This window comes from Pectinophora gossypiella, chromosome 28 (assembly GCF_024362695.1).
Source record: "Pectinophora gossypiella chromosome 28, ilPecGoss1.1, whole genome shotgun sequence".
Taxonomy (NCBI): domain Eukaryota; kingdom Metazoa; phylum Arthropoda; class Insecta; order Lepidoptera; family Gelechiidae; genus Pectinophora; species Pectinophora gossypiella.
In genome coordinates, this window is record NC_065431.1 from 3,910,529 (window position 1) to 3,920,181 (window position 9,653).

The following is a 9,653-nucleotide window of genomic DNA, read 5'->3' on the forward strand; positions in this document are numbered from 1 at the left end:
TAACCGGGACCAACGGCTTAACGTGCCTTTCGAAGCACGGATCATCTTACTTTCGGACAATCAGGTGATTAGCCTGTAATGTCCTAACCAAACTAGGGATCACACAAAGTGATTTTTTGTGATATGTCCCCACCGGGATTCGAACCCAGAGCCTCCGGATCGTGAGCCCAACGCTCAACCACTGGACCACGGAGGCGTAAGTACTTATATACTGTTAATGGTAATAGGCTCGACCCCTATTACATCATCACTAATTTAAGAGCCACGCTCTTGTCGGTGTAGCATTCTCCATGCTACTTTTTAAGGAAAAATAGGGCAGTAGTTTCCCTCTTGCCTTCCGCCCCGCAGTACTCTGTCTGACGCGAGTGGGATGGCGCCCAGAGTAGTCTATATTATTATTAATGCAGGACGGAAGGGTCAAGTCACAGGGACTGTAACCTGAAACCTGACAGGCAGCAGTAACTGTCAGTACTATTCAGAGGCGGAGGACAGGAGTACGCCTTTCAAATCAAATCAAATCAAATCATTTATTCGCATAGGATTCATGGTTTTGTAAACAGTTGATAGGTTTTATGTTCTAAGTATCACATGATACTTATATATAAGCATACCGCTAGATGTAAGCATGCGAAAATTTAGGAGGTAAGTAGGTAGGTACTTAATTAACTAATATAAACCTACTTACTAACCCCTACTTACTTATCTTTGAAATATACTACCCTGGACATAGTTACTAGCAAGTAGTGGGTGTATAGGCATTACATAAACATCTGCCTATCCCTCTGAGGAAACAGCCATTAAATGTATTCATAAGTGTAATGAGGTACTTTCCAGCCTACGTTTCCCAAAAACAAAATAGATGGAAAGTAAGTAAGTAAGTAATATGGTACTGTAAAGATGTTACAGCATGTAACATGCATGCAGTGTTAGATGGGACAGCGTCCTGTCGAACATGATGGATCATCTGTAAGAGCGATAGGCTGATCACCTATCATCATATGGTTTATCATTATCCACCTTAGTACTATGTATCAAAAGTGGCTGCAAATAGTTTCTTGATTATTTGTAGTTCTGCCCACCCCTTCGGGGAATACGGGCGTGACCTTCTAATTTCATGGATAACAGACATGCATCTTTTATCTTGGTTTTTGGCTATAAATAATGACCCTTTTTATTACACCTAGGTATGTACAATTATCTTCCACCCATTATTATTATTCTGATCAAAATAAAGAGAAGCAATACCTATACCTACATAGGTAGCAACATCATTGTATACTTACATAATGTGCTCCAAATATCAGGCAACAATTATGTTTACATGCTTCTGCCATCACATTGGCCCCGATTCCTGCAGACACCGCCTAATTTTATTTTAAGTTATATCCGTCATTTTCATATCCGTCGAAAAGGAAAGGGACGGATGATTCACAGCTCTTAATTTTAGGAAGAATGAGTAAATTAATGTGTCGGGTTATTGACTGACGTAAAATTTTTAGACGGTTGGTTTAGATTTGTGCTTAAAATTGACGTGTGTTCCATAAATTTTATGCTTGTCGATTACCCGTCCCTTTCCTTTTCGGCGGATAAGAAAATGACAGATATAACTTAAAATAAAATTAGATGGTATTTACAGGAATTAGCACCATTGTATTATTAAACTCTTTATTATACACATACATTAATTCAAACAAGAAAACAAAAATAGGTACAAAAGGTGGACTTATCTCTAAAAGAGATCTTTTCTAGCCAACCCCGCATGGTGTGAGAGGTCAATAAAAACACGTTAAATCTCAACAGCGCCATCTATATTATTTTTGGGGAACATAGCCTGGAAAGTCCTTCGTTATTTAATGATAAAACAGCATTTTCGCGCCAAAATGGCCGCCATTGCGTCGACTTGATGATGTCAACGTAATATTCCTGCGGCCGCTTTCTACATCGTGAGTCATATAGGCTAGTAAGAACGCGGATAAGTGCGAACTTTTTTCATACGTACATTCATGTATAAAATAAATGCCTGTTTTTCCGAATGGGGTGGGCAGAGCCACAAATCAGGAGACTATTTGCAGCCATTGTTGCTACGAAGTGGATATTACCCACCGAGATGATTGATTACGTGCTCAGCGGCGAAGGAAACCTACATTCTCGATAAATGCGTTTCTGAGGTACGTAACCTAACCTGTATTGGGCTGGTTTACTCTCCATGGGTTGGAAGGTCAGACAGGCAGTCGCTTCTGTAAAAAGCCGGACCTGTCAAGTCTTCATGTTAGGTAAGCGGACCCTGTGGAAAACATCTGACGAGGTCAGACATCCGTTCGACGACCATTTACTTACTCGTATGTAGATAGCATTCGCTATCGGCCTCCGTGGTCCAGTGGTTTAGCGTTAGGCTCACGATCCGGATGTCCCGGGTTCGAATCCAGGTGGGGAAATATCACAAAAAATACTTTGTGATCCCTAGTTTGGTTAGGTCACTACAGGCTGATCACCTGATTGTCCGAAAGTAAGATGATCCGTGCTTCGGAAGGCACGTTAAGCCGTTGGTTCCGGTTACTACTTACTGATGTAAGTAAGTAGTCGCTACATGAGTCATGTCGGGGGCCTTTGGCGGCTCAATAGTAACCCTGACGCCAGGGTTGATGAGGTTGGTAATCCACCGAAGCGCTCGCTGCGTTTATTGGTTGAAGCCCTCGATATAAATCGCGCCCCGCGCGTCATGGGTGTCATGCAGACCCTGCTGGTCTCCTGGCCCCAACAGACAGACAGACGGTCCGTCTGTTAGTTAAGCAATATCTATAAAACTTTAACAAAACAACTGCCCACGTCTTTCCATAATGTCAAATGTGGTTTTGAATAACATTAATTTTATTATACGCACATATTTGCCTCGAATCGATTCTTGCGCACCTAATTTTATTTTAAGTTATACCCGTCGTTTTCTTATCCACTAAAAAGGAAAGGGACGGATGGTTGACAACTGTTCATTTTAAAATGAACGTATAACCCAGGCGAATAAAACGGGCATCTCGCTCATATGCAATCCGTTTGACGTGTGCTGTCAACTTAATTCTGCCGGGTTATTGGGCAATATGAAAATTTAGCTACTGATGCTGCAAATGATCTGTTATTCGAGCCCTACACCCCAACAGGGGATACAAGACAGATACATACATAGGTACTATTAGCTGCATAAGTCCAATCAGTTTCTTGCAAAGTAATAGGTAAATTAAATTAACTGGTTGCACTGTAATATACGATCCCGACGACCCGATTACTCTAGCCATAGAGGCAGCCAATCAGCTCGCGACACCAAACACTTCAGAACCCCGATACCGACCCCGCCGGCGTGGTCGACGATTTCCCTCATTCAGCGCTTATCGCTATCGACCCACTAGGGTCGATTAATCCTTTCAATATTCTTCCTCTCAGACGACGCCCTGAGCCGAGGTTCGCGCCCAACTGGGCACAATCAAGCCTGTTGTCTTAAACGTTGTACCGGGTGAGAGCCTTCAGCGCTCCCCATTTGTCCGGCCAAGTAGTTAATGCCATCTGCGGTAAATCTACAACAAGTCACGTCACAAAAAAAAGAAAAAAAAAACTGGTTGCATTTAAGACGTTCTGGTTACATGTCGTTTCTGTAATAGACCAAAAACACCTACAAAAACATAAATTTTATAATTATGACAACTAATGGTTCATAATTTCACCACTGTTTACAAATAATTCGCTGGGCTCAGCGACTGCAGTTTTGCTCTTTGATTGTAAGTACATTGATAAATACACTCCTGCAATCTCAAATCCGCTATGGCTCAGTTCGGAGAACGCGTGACTTACGTCAGTCTCGGGTTCAAATCCCGGCCCGGGCTTTAAACCACTGAATTCGACTGAGTTTGAATCCATATTTGAATCATAGATAATTGATAAGTATCACGTGGTTTCCGTGGTTTTCGTGGTGGAGGAGCTCGGTGGCGCAGCGGTAAACGCGCTCGGTCTGCGATTATTGAAGTTAAGCAACTTTCGCAAAGGCCGGTCATAGGATGGGTGACCACAAAAAAAAGTTTTCATCTCGAGCTCCTCCGTGCTTCGGAAGGCACGTTAAGCCGTTGGTCTCGGGTGCTTTAGCAGTCGTTAATAACCACCAATCCGCACTGGGCCCGCGTGATGGTTTAAGGCCCGATCTCCCTATCCATCCATAGGGAAGGCCCGTGCCCCAGCAGTGGGGACGTTAATGGGCTGATGATGATGCTGACTTCCAGGATTTGTGCCCGGTTAATGGCAATAGACTCGCCGGTGTATGTACTATACACCTCTGCCTACCCCCTCAGGCATACAGGCGTGATGTTATGTTATTATGTTCGAGACAAGGTCCGCTTGTTGACGCATTGAGTTGACCTTGTAGTACTTTCTCTCTTATTAGCGGTCGAAGCTTCGAGAAGATTCCATGACCTTCTAAATTACGTCAGGGTCCGTTACGTCGACCACTTTGGTGATTGTATAGTTTCCTACCGGGGCACATCCTGGAAATCACGTAATATCAATATCTTTTTGCCTTTTGAAGAATATCAATCAAAATAGTTTCTACTTTTGGGTGAATCTCAAAATTTCAAGTTTGGTGGCGAAATTTCATTATTATTTTTTCGTGAAAAATTGGGTTCTGACATGAAAAAGACCCAAAAGGATCCTCGGTTCCGACATGAAAAAGGAATTTTTCAATTTCCAATTCTCCCAATTTTTCACGAAAAAATTATAAATGACAATCGCCACCAATTTTTTTTTTGTTTTAGTTTTCCCCGAAGGGTAAGGCAAAGGGAACTATGCGCATACAGCCATGTCTGACGTATTTTTTTTCTTGATGATTAATGAAATGATGAAAGGTGATGATGATGAAACCTAAGCCCCCACCCTCGGAGTAGACTCCTACTTAACTCAAAAGTCCGCATAAACTTTTGAGTTATGAAGCGGCTTCATGGCACGAAGCGAAAATAGGCAGATACACTTTGTTTATTGAATACTCCAATATAATAACACTCGCGAATGTCTTCCGACTAACTTAATGCGATCATTAACCACAAAACATCACTTCGTATTAATTATTTAGATTACTCAATGAAGAAAGCAACTGTCCCGTTCCCGTTTCCCGCCGAAAAGCCCAATCGCCACCAAACTTGACACATTTTGATATTCACCCTTTTGCGTAAGTTTTTTGATGTATTTATGTAAATAACTATAATGAGTTTTTCCTTTCCTCAAAAACCATATAGATGGCGTTGTAAAGATTTGCCTTCGTTTAACCTTCTAATTTCATGGATAACAGATATAAGTAAGCAACTTTTGGCTTTGTTTTTGGGTATAAATGATAACCCTTGCACAACGTATCTTCCACCCATTATTATTCTAATCAAAATAAAGTGAAGCAATATAGGTAGCAACATAATTCAATACGTATCTGATCCAAATATCAAGCAATAATTATTTTAATATATTATGCCTCTGCAATTACATTATATTTTTTGAATAATTATTTACACCGAACAATGAGTAAATTGTTAACAATTTGTAATTTATGAAATATGGGGTAACCTGTTAATTGCTTAGCGTTTAGAATTAAGATTGTAACAACATCATTGAATACACATTAAGCTGTTGGATACCTGAATAAAAAATAAATAAAATAGAAATAAAATAAGTGGTGGCCAGTTATAATATTCCAATGTTTTCAGCTCAGTACAAACACAATACTTACTATTAATTATTCATGCTGACACATCTAGTCCAACAAGGACTTCCTACTTGGTCTATGAATCATTATAATTATTATTTATGTAACATTGTTGTAAGAGTCTATATTTGAATCTGTAACAAAGTAATGAGTTAACATGTTATTTTTATTAACTTCCCGCACCATGCGGGGTTGGCTGAAGGAGATCTCTTTTAGAGATAAGTCCATCTTTTGTACCTATTCTTTTTTTTGTAACTTTTTACCATATTAATGTGTACAATAAAGAGTTCAATACAATAAAACAAAAGCCTAACTTTTCTTCGTACATTTGCAATTGCAACTTTTTATATGAGTACATTGTTGAATTATGATTGTGTGAGATATTTGAATGGATTGTTGCTCATTGTATCCATGTAAGAACGGCTTGAATTGGGCATTATGCCACTTGGGAATTAAAAAAAAACAAGGTGAAGGAATAATTCGCTTAACATAGTAGAAATGTTGTAATTAGGTGCACCCGAATCCGCGGTGGCCCTGTACGGAGAACGGCAGACTTGCATCGTAGTGTCTAGGGTTCGAATCCTGGCTCCCCGATACCGACCCCGCCGGCGTGGTCGACGATTTCCCTCATTCAGCGCTTATCGCTATTGACCCATTAGGGTCGATTAATTCTTTCAAATATTTTTCCTCTCAGACGACGCCCTGAGCCGAGGTTCGCGCCCAACTGGGCACCCTCAGGCCTGTTGTCTTAAACGTTGTACCGGGTGAGAGCCTTCAGCGCTCCCCATTTGTCCGGCCAAGTAGTTAATGCCATCTGCGGCAAATCTACAATAAGTCACGTCAAAAAAAAAAGAATCCTGGCTCGGGCACTAAACAGTCATGTGCCGCCCAGGAAAGTAGTATGTTATTGGGCATTCTAGACCATCGAAGTGAAGGGATTCGCGAAAATGTTCTTGGGCATTCTAGACCATCTTCGTTCAGTCGGATCGCTCGAGCGCCAACGCGCTATCGCGCGCGCTCTCGCGGATCCCTTCACTTCGATGGTCTAGAATGCCCAAGAACATTTTCGCGAATCCCTTCACTTCGATGGTCTAGAAATACCCAATAACATCGATGGTTCTTAATATTACGATCAATCGGTTAGCAACTACAACACTCACCAGTATAGCACGAGTCGATTTCATATCACATTTTTTTTGAGTCTAGATTTTTGTCCTGGCTTTCTAGTCGTTTTTATCGTTAAAACACAAAACTTCACTTCGTTCGCTTGCGTTCACTCCGTTCCGTGTGGGGTTTTAACAATAAACTCGTCTAGAATGTTCAATTCACAAATTGAAAGTAGGTATATTCACACAACAATAAACTGTTTTAAAATAATTATCTAATCGACAACGTAAAACAGTATTACCACCGTTTGTGGTTGTCACAATTTCGAATTAGAATGCTCATAACCTACGGGACAGCATATCACATCAATATTTAAGTTTAAATAACATTGCGTCAAGAAATACATTTCATTGCTGTAAAAGCTATAACACGCAATAGACAAATTGTCATCGCTTTATACTTATAATGAAATTTGTGAAACAGAAACATGCTTTGAAACTACCTGAAATCTGTCCTATATCGAGCTCTGACACTCGACGTCATGGAAAACTATTGCCGAATACAATAAGGTGCATTATTTGTGGGCCATCTAATTGCGGCAAAACTAATTTAATGATTGGACTTTTATTGCATAAAAATGGTCTTCGTTATAGAAATTTATATGTATATTCCAAGTCTCTTTGTCAACCAAAGTATGAATATTTAGAAAATGTGTTAAAAATGGTACCGGGTGTATCATTTTATAAATTTCATGAAAAAGATGAAGTTCTAAGCCCGCAGGAGGCTCGTTCGAATTCTATAATTATATTCGACGACGTCGCCTGTGAAAATCAAAACAACATGCGGGATTATTTTGCTATGGGGAGACATAGAAAAAAAAAAAAAAACAAGGTGAAGGAATAATTGGCTTGTAAGACAGTTAATGTTGGGGTGAGTTGCCCCTATAGATGTTGTCTTATAATGAGATATTAGTTTCCCAGGGCGTGGAAATAGGCACCTAACTCAGAGAATAGGGGGAGAATAAGATTAAAATGTTGGGCGCCGTATAGAAGATCCCCTCCTATTACAAACAAAGCCAAGGTATTGGAAATAATAAAGATTTCACTTTTAACAATGGTATATTTGGTTCAACAATTTCACAATGAAATAATATGAAGTCAGTCGGTTACAAACCATCCTAATGTAAATTAAGAAATAAATCTATTACTATAACATGATATCTTAACTTAGTATTATTCCTATGAGGAAAAGTAAAGTGTCAGGACGGCAGGTCTTGACAAAAGGCATGGAGTATGTACTGAGGATAAATACTCCATGTATTAGTAGAAAATCATCTTGAGAGCATAGCACTATCCATAATAAGTTAAATTAATCATGAAGAAGAGATATTTAGATGGTATCCAGAGATTTTAACACCAAACTGGAATTATGTACCTTCATGACCGCAGCAGGAACTGACCCTGACGGCAAAAGCAGATCATGAACACAAATGGTAGTCATGGCTGGGGAGCTAGACCCTGAAGAAAAGCCTTGAAATTGATTTTTGAAGTTAGACTTTACAGTTGATCATTCTAGATGAACTTTGACACTGGACTCTGCCGGTGGACTTTGACCCCACATCACGTGGGACGATATTATAACAGCATTCCCCCTAGTCGATGGACTAAACCATTGTTTTTATACAGAAGACTTCACCATCCTTTCATCATAATATATGTGGCTTATACACCACTTTAAAGAAATAATCGCGACGGGACTAAATTGCCATCGTCATCGCGTAAACGAAATGTCCAACGAACATAACTTTTTCCCGGCGCGTAGGCACACACCTGTATGCCATACAGCCAAGTGGGAAGTGTAAAAAAAAACGTGTTACAGTTCCGTTTTAGTTGAGGAAGAAAAATTTTATTTAAAAATTTTAAATTTTTAAATAAAATTTTTCGCTACACTCTAGTAACGAAAGAGAAATAACAAGCGACTCCTGATGAGTTAACTTGTTATGAACGTACATTTACCTTACAAAGGTAAAAGAATGGAAAGAAACAAACATGATCACCATGTATCAAACTTGAAAACACATCTCATGTAGCCCAAGGGGAAAAGGATTAGTACATTCCGCACTAGCCTCGTGCTTACCTGAGTTAAAATTTGGGATTCTCCCAAGAAAACACATTGCACATAGGCAACATATGTTTGAAACAAATCAAAGAAACACCCTGGTGGTGTCAGACGACAACTCAAAGAATTAAATCTAACACTGCTTAACCTTACATAAACATACAAACATCTTGAATATGGTTAAGTTAAAGGAAAACCTACCTAACTTTTAAATTTAAAATAACAGATTAAACCTTATGCCTACGTTTTACTTAGTCATGGCCATGACACTAAACTTATACCAAGTAAAAACTACTTAAGTACTTAAAAAACTTAATCTATTTGATTTTTATAAGAGTGAATATCCTTGGCGTCATTTGGGTGGTAATCAAACACACACCAAATGCATAAACAAGGCCTACGGATATTACTCGAACGAGGGAAACCTCATCAAATGGATCACCTTCCTATAGGGATGACCACTTAACAGGTAATGTCCTTGAACACAACCTTGAAAGTGAGAGAAGACCTAAACTTCTTCACTAGGACCTCGAACAACAAGATCTTTAATGTGGAAGGAACCCAAAGGTTTACCTTCTAAGGTTTTCAATGAATAAACTACATTACCTAGCTTTTTATGTACTACACATTTTTCAAACTTAGGGGCTAGTTTAGCAGAAAAGTGCTTGGGAGCGCTGGACAAAGGAAAACATCTTTTATAAATAAT